Source organism: Ambystoma mexicanum, chromosome 8, assembly GCF_040938575.1.
Source record: "Ambystoma mexicanum isolate Mex_15411 chromosome 8, UKY_AmexF1_1, whole genome shotgun sequence".
NCBI classification, from domain to species: Eukaryota; Metazoa; Chordata; class Amphibia; order Caudata; family Ambystomatidae; genus Ambystoma; species Ambystoma mexicanum.
This window is the reverse complement of record NC_090929.1, coordinates 1,502,215,494-1,502,227,757: the sequence shown is the minus strand read 5'-3', so window position 1 is coordinate 1,502,227,757 and position 12,264 is coordinate 1,502,215,494.

Below are 12,264 nucleotides of genomic sequence, written 5' to 3'. Positions count from 1 at the left end.
AGGCACTAAATATGTACCAGCGCTTGCTAACCTCTTCATGGGTCTGTTTGAAGACACCTTTATATATACCGATCTAGATTTCTTGGAGAAGGGTCTCCTATGGTCTAGATACATAGACGATGTTCTATTAAAATGGAAAAGATTGAAGCCTGAACTAGATTAATATATTCAGAGACTGAACCTCAATGACTTTGATATTTCCTTTACAGGTAACTCCAGCAACCTAAACATAGATTTTCTAGATGTGTATGTATTTATGTATCAGGTCACAGGTTATCAACAAGGACTTACAGAAAACCGACGGAAGTCAATTCTACTCTCCTTTCAACTAGTTGCCATCAAAACTCAGTAATCCAGAACATACCAACAGGGGAGTTCATAAGAGCTAGACGTAACTGCGTAGAACTAGAAGGAGGAATGCAACTTGTTAACAAATTGATTTCGAGCAAGAGGATACCCCGTTAATCACTATACACAAAGCCACCAACAAGGCATAAGCAATGGACAGAAAGGAAACTTTTAAACAGAACACTAAACTGACTAGCTCGGGCATACAGAGTGTGCAATTCATAACCTAGTACTGTGAGAATAATCATGAGATTAAGAGGTACTTAACAAAAATTGGCATATACTTTGTTTAGACAAGGACCTTTCAGGATACAGAGAGGACAAGCCTAAAGTGATTTTCAAAAAGACAAAAACTTGGAAGAACAGATTGAGTCCATCATACCTACCTTGCATAAGTACAAAATCGAAAGTAACATGGCTACAACTGGCACTGAAAGGATTTCATAAATGTGACAAATGCTCTAGGTGCAAATTTGCACATACGAATACTGAGGAATTTATTCACTCAAGAGGAATAAGATTCCGTATTCAAGAAAATATTAATTGTAAATCAAAGTTTGCAGTGTATGCCATAATATGTGTCTGTGGTAAATGCTATATAGCAAGTACTATCCGTGAACTAAGGACAAGGATTACGGAGCATTTTTCGACCATTGGAAGCCAAGATCCTAAATTACCGTTGGCCAAGAGTTGGCAGAATCTACACGAATTTGAGAATAAGAAGGACTTGAGATTTATAGGTCTGAAGAAAATTTCCCTAGTCAAAAGGGAAGGCGACAAGGAACTATTACGATGACGTATCAAAGCAAGAAGGATATGGAAATTACAAGCAACAGAATTTGGTCTGTACACAGACCTGAGATGAGCTCATTTTTATAATGGTTTTTGTAAATGACTTTTCGAACCTTGGGGATGTATGTAATTAGGCACTCAAGATCTATCTAATGACACATGTTTTGTAAATGTATATAGAACCGAAATGGTGATTAATTTGTTATGTATAATTTTGAATCATACTGCAGAACTGTGACCTTGTTATCATACACATTTTGAAATCCTAACCATATGTAGTATTTTGAATGTATCCATGCATTTGAGCTTAACTAAGAGTTGGGAGCCGCTACGTAGGTAGATCGGATTAATTTATATAAATTTCAGTAAGCATACACATCTAGCCTTTACTTATAGGCGGATCCAAGTAACAGTGCATAGCTAATTTAGAGAGTCGTATGATTCATGAAATGATCATAATTACAATGGTGTCACTAAAGACAGAGGGCCTCATCACGAGTTCGGCTGTATTCCCGGCTGTAATACCGCCGACTGTAATAGCCCTAACACCGACCAGTCCGGTGCTATTACCACCGGATCACGAGTTGGGCCTTAACGGTAAATCCCCATTCCTGATTGGGTTCATTGGATCCAATGGGGAATTTTCGGTGCTAATACTGCGGGCTAATACAGCCGAAAACAGGGATTTTCACCTCCAGAAAAAAGATGGAGGTAAAACAGTCGATTTAGCGCCCAACTCGTGATAGGGCCAGCCCTTAAATGCGGCTGTAATACCGTTACCACTGCATTTAAGGGCTACAGCCAAACTCGTGATGAGGCCCAGAGTGTTGTAGAAATATATCAATGTTAAACCTCGAGACAGAATTGGGTACTATAATTTCACGTTAATTGAAATATTGACTTTTGGTCAATAGAGCAGACTATTGTTAACTTAAATGTTACTGGTACACTTATGTTTGTTTACCTAAGTTCATTGATGCACAATGAAATGGGGGAAAATTGCAAGTAACCCAGTTTTACATATTAGGAAAACTTTTTAGTCAGGTTGGGCAATCAACCTGCATCAGGCTAAAATAGCCCAAACTATGGCCGCGAACCGAAAGGGAGTCTCATGCGGAGTGCGTACGTTGTCATTGTCACCAAACGGGATGATGTCACACGCACTGGGCTTTAATTTGCCTAATGTGAACTCAGTTAAAATAGGCATTCTCCAATGGCGACCGCGATAAGGTTTATCAATGCGGCACTCGGTTTTGTATCCGTGCAATGGGAAATATGCAGGTAATAAATACTTGGCTTTGTTTTAAAAGTGGGAGGGTACAAGGCTCCTAAAGTTCATTATAAAAATCAAAGCCTACGTGACATTTTGTTTAAGAGTAGACCAAAATGATTTGTTTTTTCTATACATTAGGCATCTAACCCTGAATATATGAGCAGGACGTTAAGTTCGACAGAAATTCAACCATAAGCATAGAATAAAAGCTCAATGGTGAGTCATGTGCTATTGCTATCACCAATGGATTTGCAGCCTTTTAAGCATGCTAATCACTTAAGAGGTTAAAGGTATCAAGCTCAGAGACGACAATCCGTTAGAGGTTGAGGATACATTTGGACAGGGCTTTCATTTACAAGGGGCACCTAGTCACGCTATAGCATGAAGAGAGACCGGTTTGTTTAATTAATAGTGTAAACTCAGAATACCTGACTGAGCCTTTGTAAAGATGCATATTAGTCATGAATAAAAATGATATCAAACGGGTTTTAAAAAATATTTGAGAAATTAATCTTTACTGTTATAATACTGAACTGCAAAATTAGCTGATCTGATAATTGAACTACAATGGTATATGAATTGAAGAGGTAACTAACTTGTGTTGATGACGCTGCCTTCTCTCTTCCCCTACCAACCCAACCCAATACCACTCCTTATTTTCTGTCTGATTACACAATGTGATACATATCTTCATGTTATGTGTATTTGTGTTTCAGTGTGTGGGATTCTATTCTGAATAAGAGTCAATTAGACTTGATACTATTTTCAACAGCCCGGTTTTTGAGAAAGGCTTGGAAGCTGTCAGGTGTGTCTTTCACTTCTTGAGTGTCACTTAATGCAATCTCCCCCTCACCTGCGTCTTCAGAAGAACTGTCCTGCAGACGTCCCTTCTTTTTCCGGTCTCTTCATTTTTTCCTGACGTTATATGGCCTCCCTCGGATCGAAGCCACTCTGAGGCCTTAATGGCTAAGGTGGACAGAGGACCCTGCCCCGAGAGTGCCTTAGAGAGGAAAAAGCCAAATGGCAGAAAAAACCTCTCGTAGTCTGTGTAGTGAGGTATCCTTAAACTGGAGAATCTCAGTGGAAAGTATTCACAGAGGCTTAAGGACCGGTGGAATTCCAGGATAGGAAATGTCCAGGTACTCCTGAAGAAATGGGCTGGCTATTTCAACCAGGAAGGCAGTAAACGGAGAATCAACTCCTTTGTCAGGGGAACATTCTTTCCGGAAGGGAAAGCAGGATACCGTTGATCTCAAGCCAAGATGGAAGATTATTCAGTGCCATGACTCTAAACAGATGCAAGGTAAGACAGAGAAAAGGAGAGGAAATGGCAAGTGCTGTGGGAAGCGAAGAATTGTCTGTGAGAGAAAAAGGTACGAAAGGAAGGTAGAGGCGGAACCGAAGAAAAGATATCAAGCAGACCAAGAACCACGAGGGAGTGCGGCTGCGAGAGGAGACTGGATGACCCATACGAGCACAGTCAGAAAAGATAGATACAGAAAGGAATGGGGCGAGACACATACGAGAAATTAATCAAAAGGCAAGAAAAAGAAAGGGAGAGTAAACTAGCAAGAGCACAAAAGCAAGCAAGCGAACAAGCGCGTCAACCCGGAAGCGAAAGCAGTAAGGTTGCAACGTGCGGCGCTTAGGAATGTGCGTGGTTAAGAAGGAAAGAACACAGAGACAGACAGAAAGACTAGAGCGCGAGAAGAATACAGATGGCACATTTTAATGGCGGGGAAGCCGCCATGTATTCCATAGTCTCCAGGAAGGCAGGCGCGTGAGGACAGAGGGTTAAACACATGTCAAACCTAGAAGGGCGCAATCATTTAATTACAATTTGTCTGATGATACCACACTGATTCATCATTTTCTTTCAAATAAAATCAAATAATCCTAACAAAAATTATTGTTTTATTTGGCTTTGCGCATCCAATGAGTACACTCCACAATATGTACAACAAAATTAAATGTTAACACCTGTCGATGCTAAGTAAGAGAAGAAAGATAGGATATTGTCCCTGCAAGGATGAAGAGGATTCAGAGAGTGCTCCAGCATCCAAAAGCAGAAACAAGTCCATTTGCTCTTATACCGGGACCTCTTTGACTGTTTCCTTGCAGCTTGCACAATAGCCAAATTGTCACCTCACTGGCCCAACACAGCAAATACTAACTGCTTGGAATCAAGCTGCTAAATTGAGTAATATCGGTGAGGGGTGGAACACCTTTGTCTCCTACTGAGACAGTAGATTGTGAATTACAGGGAGTTGCCACTGGCTGTGAGTATTGAGGAGTAACACATCCGAGTACCAAATTTGGGTTGACGAGTTTGGTGCTATCAATATTGGAGTGCAATGGATCAACATTCAGAATTTTGAGAGGATCCTCAGAATCAGAGGAATCAGGAGAAATGCATAGCACACTTCACTGTCCCAAGGAATTTGGAGAGCAACCCTTAAAGATTGCAGACTCTGCCCATGCCCACTTTAGGTTTTTAGAAGTCTCCAAAAGATCTACCTGAGGGGGACCCCATCTCAGGAAAATCTGGTGCAGAACCATCTTTTAGTTCCCATTCGTGGTTGCAGTATGAGAGACTTCTCAATGTGTCGGCTCTCATGTTGAGGTCTCCCGCTAAATGAACAGTGTCTGGATTTATCTGTGGTTGCACAGCCCAATCCCAAATTTGGATTTCTAAATGACATAAAGCAGAGGATCTTGTTCTGCAAAGTTTGTTCACATAGAACATAGCTGTCGTGCTGTCGGTTCTTATGAGGCCGGCAGAGTTCTGAATCAATGGAAGAAACAACTTTAGAGCTTTGAAAATTGACAGAAGCTCCAGCATATTTATGTACATTGGGATTCCTCTGGAGACCAAAGAGCATGAGTTTGGATCTGCCCCAAATTGGCTCCCCATCCCATCAGGGAGGAATCTGATGTTATGGTGTGGCAATGAGGAGCGTCGTGAAAGGGAACTCTTAATCGTAGATTCATTTCGTCCATTCGCCACAGTAGATCCGCTCTGATGCTATGTTGAATCAGAGTCATTTTCGATTGAGGCTCATTCTCTTTAATCCATGAGTCTGCTAAATGCAGCTGTAATTGTAATTGTAATGGGTTATTTACAACGCGCTTAATACCCAGAGGTTTCTAAGAGCGTACCCGGGGATCGAACCTTTTTTGCTATGCGTCACCTTGCTTCCAAGACAAGCATGCTGCCCCTGAGCTAGCCCCCTGAGACGCTGCATCTTGAGGCGGGCCAGAGGCAGGGCCAAAATAGATGTGGCCATGAGGCCGAGAAGGTGCTGAAACCACCATACTGAGGAGGCTTTCTACTCTACAAAGTCCGAAATTGACTGCCTTATGTCTTCCACGGGGTACACTCTGTCTGCTGTTGTATCCCATCTGAACCCGATAAAGGTGATGTTCTGCATTGGGTCAAGCAAGACAAGACTTCTTGTAGTTTACAGAGAGACCCTTATTGAAAGGTAACTGTATTAGCTGTTTTAAGTAGGTAGCTGTGGCCCTGCATGTCTCCGATCTGACAAGCCAGTCATCCAAGTAGGGATACCTGTATATACTTATTGTCCTTAGATGTGCGGCTATGGGAGCCATATATTGTGTATATAACCTGGGAGTGGCATTGAGCCCGAACGAAAGTACCCGATGCTGAAAATTAGGTTGTCTGAGGGGAAATCTGAGGAATTTCTTGTGCGCAACGTTTATTGCAACTGAAGATATGCATCCCTTAGATTCCACAACCACTCTCCCTGGTTGAGGGCATTCCGAATATGAGCTAGCTTGATCATTTTTACTTTTCTAGGGGAGGATATAGGTTTTGATAGGAACATTCCAGTACTGTCCTAAGGCCGCATTCTCTTTTCTGAGGAGGGACATCCTTGATCGCATTGATCTCCAAAAGGTAGTCAATTTCTTGAAGGAGAATGGCCGATCCTATTTGAATTAGAGGGGAAGGTGAAGGAGAACAGGCAGGGATGGGTAACCTGTATCCTCTCCTGACTGCTGACATGGGCCACTAATCCTCTGAGATGGTACACCAGTTGTGATGAAAACTTGAAATTCTACGCCCGACTGGGGAGGAGTGGATCTGGACATACAAATCACTGTTTCTTTGCATCAGAAGATGCTGCTGGGGAGGCAGAGAGAAAATCCTCTATTGGAGGTTTTTTGAAAATCCTCTATTGAGGTTTTTTGATTCTTTCTCCTTTGAAAGCTGGGCTACCTGTCCGGTTGCCCTGAGACCCACCGAAGCCTTTAAGTTTAAAGTCTGATTGTGGTTGCCTGAATGTCTGAAAACGTATTTGGGGTCCCTTTGTAAGAACGGTGAGGGATTTAGCCACAGATGTGTATGTTTTCTTTTTGTTAAGCTCCTCATCAGTTGAGGAGTGAAACAAATTGTTCCCCTGAAAAGGTCAGTCCAGAATTGTATCTTGAACATCCTGACCAATTTAAATCGACACTTATGCTCTAGCCGCTGCATCCATGTGGTGGGCAGCTAACTCTCTAAGGGCTTATGCAATAAGCTTACCTTCAGCTAGACCAGATTTAAAAACCGCCATCCTCTGAAGGTAAATATTGTTGAAAGTCTGCAATTTCTAGCAACAAGCAGTGATTAGCCACTGACAACAGTGCATCAGAGTTAGCTTGAAGAAAGGCGTGTTTTAATTTTTTTTAATTATGCTTATTACAAAACTTTTATAATTAAATTAAAAAACTGAAAATCATCATAATATATTCATATTTAAAATGTAAAATCAGAATTAAAATTAAAAATCACAATAACCCTAAAACAATTTTAGATTTATCAGAATCTCTTTCCCTGCTGAACGGGGTCTATGACATCTTGCAGCCTCAACTAGAGTTCCAAAATGTCCTCCATGAATTTAATCACAGTCAATATCATTGAAAATGTTTCCCCAGTTATAAAAAGTTTCCACCACTCTTCAAGGGACAATGATGTATACCAAGTAGCAATCTTGCTCATATATTGCCTCCTTGTTGTGTCCAACCCCTTACACTCTGATATCAGATGTTCCGTTGATTCAATCTTATCCCTCCTCTCACATCTACATGAGGGGTTCCTATCTGTATTTCATCCCCTCATAGTCAGAACCTCCTTAGTAAGTAGTATATTTAATCTCAACCTCATAAACAGATCTCAGTATTTTGAGCCAGGGAATTTTGATAAATATCCCGGCCGATGGTTAATTGATCTCCCTTCATGTACCAAATCCAACGGCAGTTTTCAAGATAACCTCTTAGATTGCGTATCGATCAAATCTTGCCTTTTTAGTTTCATCTTGACCTTTCCAGGGTTCATCAGTAGATCTTCTACCAATAGGTCAAGATCATTTAGTCATGCACCACAGGTGTCCTTCCAAACATCCAACAACCTGTCCTTTGCTTGGTTTCCCCTATTTCACAGAATTTCAAAGGGGAAGATAATTTCTTTCTCAGAGCAACTACGGTAAAGGGAAAGTGATCTCCATCTCACCATTGAATACAATGACTGCAGCCCTAGCTCATATCTGATTATGGTTATAGGAAGACATCTTGGCAGACGGAGAACCCTCTTCCAAAAGTACTGCTCCATCACATCCCAAAATCCTTTTAGGAGGTTTAGAGCGGTTTCTGCCCCATAAACAATAATTGGAACAACCTTCTGTTTATAGAAGGTAGTAACCGGGTTCAGGGTGAATTTTCCAAATGTTTTAAGAACCATTTTAGCTTGGGTGGTCATTTGAATGCATTTCAATTGAATCCCCTCCCTCCATATGTTCTCATTGTTACTTCAGTTAATTGAAACACCCAATACACAATTGAATTCACAATCTCCAATGTTTCATCACTCAAAACCCAGGTAAATGTAGACTTCTTTTTTCCATGCGCTTCTGATAATATGATTACTTTGGATGTTTTGGTGTTTATCCTCAAGTCATTCACTTTTATATAAAACTCTAACTGGGTTAATCTCCTGTGTAGCCCTATTGGGGTTTGGTCAATCATAACCAAGTCATCCGTGTATAACATCCATGGAATGACTTGGTCATATCTTTTAGGAGGAAAAGCCTTTACATACTTTTGATTTTGTTACATAACCGATAGATACAGAATGAACAATGCCGGTGCTAAAGAACAATCCTGTTTCACACTCCTAAAGGTGTGTATTTCTTTGGTTAGCTCACCATTCGCTGTCGTTTTGATCTGAATTGTGGCTGAGGAGTGTAAGGCCTTAATCGATTCCAGGAGATATATGGGACAGCGCCAATTAGTCAATTTCTCTCAGAGCCTTTCCCTGTTCATATTATCGAAGGCTTGCTCCAAATCAACGAAAGCCTGGCATATATTCTGCTTTGTTTTAATTGCCTTTAACTTTAGAGTATACTCGTCCTTTTTACATAGACTTCAATAATAGCCTGGCACTTAAGGGGTTAATAAGAATATGTTTAGATTGGTGCCAGTACCCTTTACAAACCCTGCTCATCTTTTATCAACATGGTCTGAATCCTTCACCCATCCCTTTAGATGACGAAAAAGGATGGATGCAAATATCTTCCCCAGCGTATCCAAGAGGTTCATTGGTCTATAATTTTTGGTATTTTCTCTTTCACCCTTCTTGAATACCGGTATAATCATGGCGATTTTCCAAGATTGCGGGACCTCTATTGCTTGCAAGATTTGATTAAAGAGCACATGGCAGAAATCTGCCCAGTCATCTGGGTTTTGTTTTAAAATATTATTATTCCACCCATCGAGCTCAGTTGCTCTAGAGAAATTAAGCCTCTTAATTAAAAGTAAAATATCTTCTCTGTCGAATTGCATGGACCATGGAGCATGAATCTTATCTTGGGGTCCTGTCCTATCTGGGATGGACAGGCAAATAGTTTGCTAGAGTGACCAATTCACACCTTTTCAGTGACTGCCGGGATTAAAGCTGCCAACTGAAAGGTTGCACTGTTATTAAGCAGAGCCCATAGGTCATGTGAGCTCGTATTTGCTATAATTTTCATTATTATTTCAGCATCAGCTTGGTAGCATTGCACTTTTGAGGCCATCTGTAACGCTCACCTGACTCCCACGGAGGCGCTGGCCTGGTTCGCGCTGCTGTGACCTCTTCTAAGGTGATGCGCAGGGTTCGGAAGACGGACTGGACTGGGCCCCCAAATCTGGCTTGTCTGGCTCGCAGAAGTATCCTTCTGTAGGCGAAAATAGGGGATTAACTGTCTGCGGGGTAATGCAATCGGCCTCCCACTTTCCCCTCTCACCCTCCTCGAAACCCTTCTGTGATTCCTCGTAGCGTCTCACCTTAGGGTTTTGAAGGACGAGCTCTCCATCCTGCTTCTGATGCAGGGGCGCGTTGGTATCCAGTTACTTCACTGGATTTTCGGATTGGTGAGAACCAAACTTGCTTGGCTTCCAGGTAAGTGTTTTGATAAGAGGTTCCCCTTGTGTCCATGCATTAATGTACTAATGCTAGTGTCTTTTTCCCCATAGGGGCCGGGGTACGGAATGCCGGGGAACAGGCACCGACCCGAGATGAGAGGTGAAATCCTTGTAGAAATCAGGTAAGTCTTAATGAGTGTTTTTTGGTAATGTCTTTTCATTCGCTCATTAATGCTGATGTCTCTTTTTCCCCTTAGGGGCCGGGGTCCGGAAATGCCAGGATGCGGCGCAGACCCGAAATGGAGAGGGAATGAATCAACAGGTAAGTCTTAACATGGAGATTTAGCTTTCCTTATTCCCTTCTCTCTCTCACCTTTTGTTCTTGTCTTTTTCTCCCTAGGCGCTGAGGCGTGACTGCGAATCCGGATGATCGCTGCTGAACATGGAGGTGCCCTGTAAAGGTGAGTGGAATGCGGCGCTGCAGCGATCGACGCGATGAGCTTTTAAATAAAAGTCTTCCTTTTCAGGATTGTCGGCGAGATGTCTCCGGGATGCGGTTTTAGCAGGTAAGGACTTTTCCTTCTTCTGTTCTCTTCTTCTCTTCCTTTGCAGGTGATCCAGGATGCTGGCAGGCGTGGCAGAAGTCAGGATGCAGGAGCAGACACGGTGAGCGTCCAGCTGCTAGATGCAGAACAACGCGAAGCATGTGTGGCTGTTCGGGTGGGGTTTAAATAGCCTTGGAAGAATTTCCAGGTATGTATCCTTCCTCCAATCAGGTATGTATCCTTCCCCAACCACGCCCGGATGGTAAATTAGTCCCACAGGTAAAGTAGTTCCTTTCAGGCCTCAAGGAGGCTGGGATCCTGCAGCATGGTCTGCATCAGGTAAGTGCACCCAAGCACTCCCATAATGAGCCTGGCGCCTATGGCGCCAGGACTGATGTCTTTTATGAGCCTGGCGCCATAGGCGCCAGGACACTGTCCAAAGGGCCCCTATATGGGGTTGCTGGGTCCTTCCTTGGGGACTGGATGTCCGCTTTCGGGGACGCAGGGCTTGAACCGGCTCCCCGGGAGCGGGCATCATGACACCATCAGCCAGTTTCTATACTGCTGTTTCCTTTTCTTTTTAAGTGCAAGTTTATCACCATCCTGCAATTGCTCTATATTACGGTTATCAGCTTTCAATATTTTCTTCATGTTTCTCACATTATGATTAGGATAACGCAGCCTTTTGAATTCCTGTTTCAGGCATATTCTAGGCTTTAGTTGGAAATCCATTAGGACGCTGGTATAGTCTGTTCCTTCATTCCCTAGATTTAAAGACAATTTACATTTACTGGTAATTAGTTGCACCTCATTAGCCAATATTTTGAGGCGATTACCTCCTTGATTTAGTTGTACCTTGACCGCCCTCAGTTTATTACATGGCAGGTTCAGATCTTTAAAAGTCAGATTCAATAGATTATGATCACTATTTTTCATAGGTGTTACAGTTAAGGTATTCCTCCACTCAATTAAGTGGCACAAAGCGAAGTAATAGTCTAGGTGTGCTTCTTGCCTACCACAAGACCATGTAACACAACCCGGAATATCCCAATTCATCTGACCATTCAAAATGGAAATATCTCGTTCTTCTAACTCAGAGACCTATTGTGCTGCTTTTTTTGACATGGACGATGTAGGTACATTTACCTCACTCTTATCCAAACAGCATATATTTAGATCCCCACAAATCAATATTTGTGGGGCCATCATTTCCACCAGCATTTCATTGATTAAGACGATAACAGAGTCCATAAAGACGCTGACACTCAACCAGCTGGATTCCAATAGAGATTTATCAGTACTATCACCCTTGGTGTATTAAAAAAAGGCAACTCCCAATTCAAGATCACATCTGGGTATAAGTATTGGGATTTTTCATTGCCATCATTTTCAAGTTGCGCGTCATCTTTACCAAAGTCAATAGGCCTGAAGATGGTCTCTCCACCAATCTGGTTATGACCAGATTCAAACAAACTTCGTACCCCTCACAGAGCGGTTGGGCAAACATGTCTCCTGCAGACACAACATATCGTATGAGCTGAAGTCCCCCTCCTGCTCATTAAAAAGATGTTTAAAACCTCTATTGTTCCAAGAACCCATACGCAGTGGAGGACAGGTCTGATCTGCCAGATGTTATTTTTCAGATCTATGTTCCAACGATCGGGCCAGCCAGGACCAGTCTCTAGAGGAGGAAAAGTGATTATGTCTATCTTGTTAACCTTAACCTTTCTTTCTATATCCGTTACACAGTTAAATGTTATTTTAAAAGTTGACATCTCTTTTTCTGTTATCACTCGACCCTTGGATTCATTCTTTATACATCTAGTACAGGAGGTCTTATCATTACCTTAATTAGGGTCTTGCTGACCCAATAGTCTCTCCCCCTCCCTCTGACAGCCTTTTTGA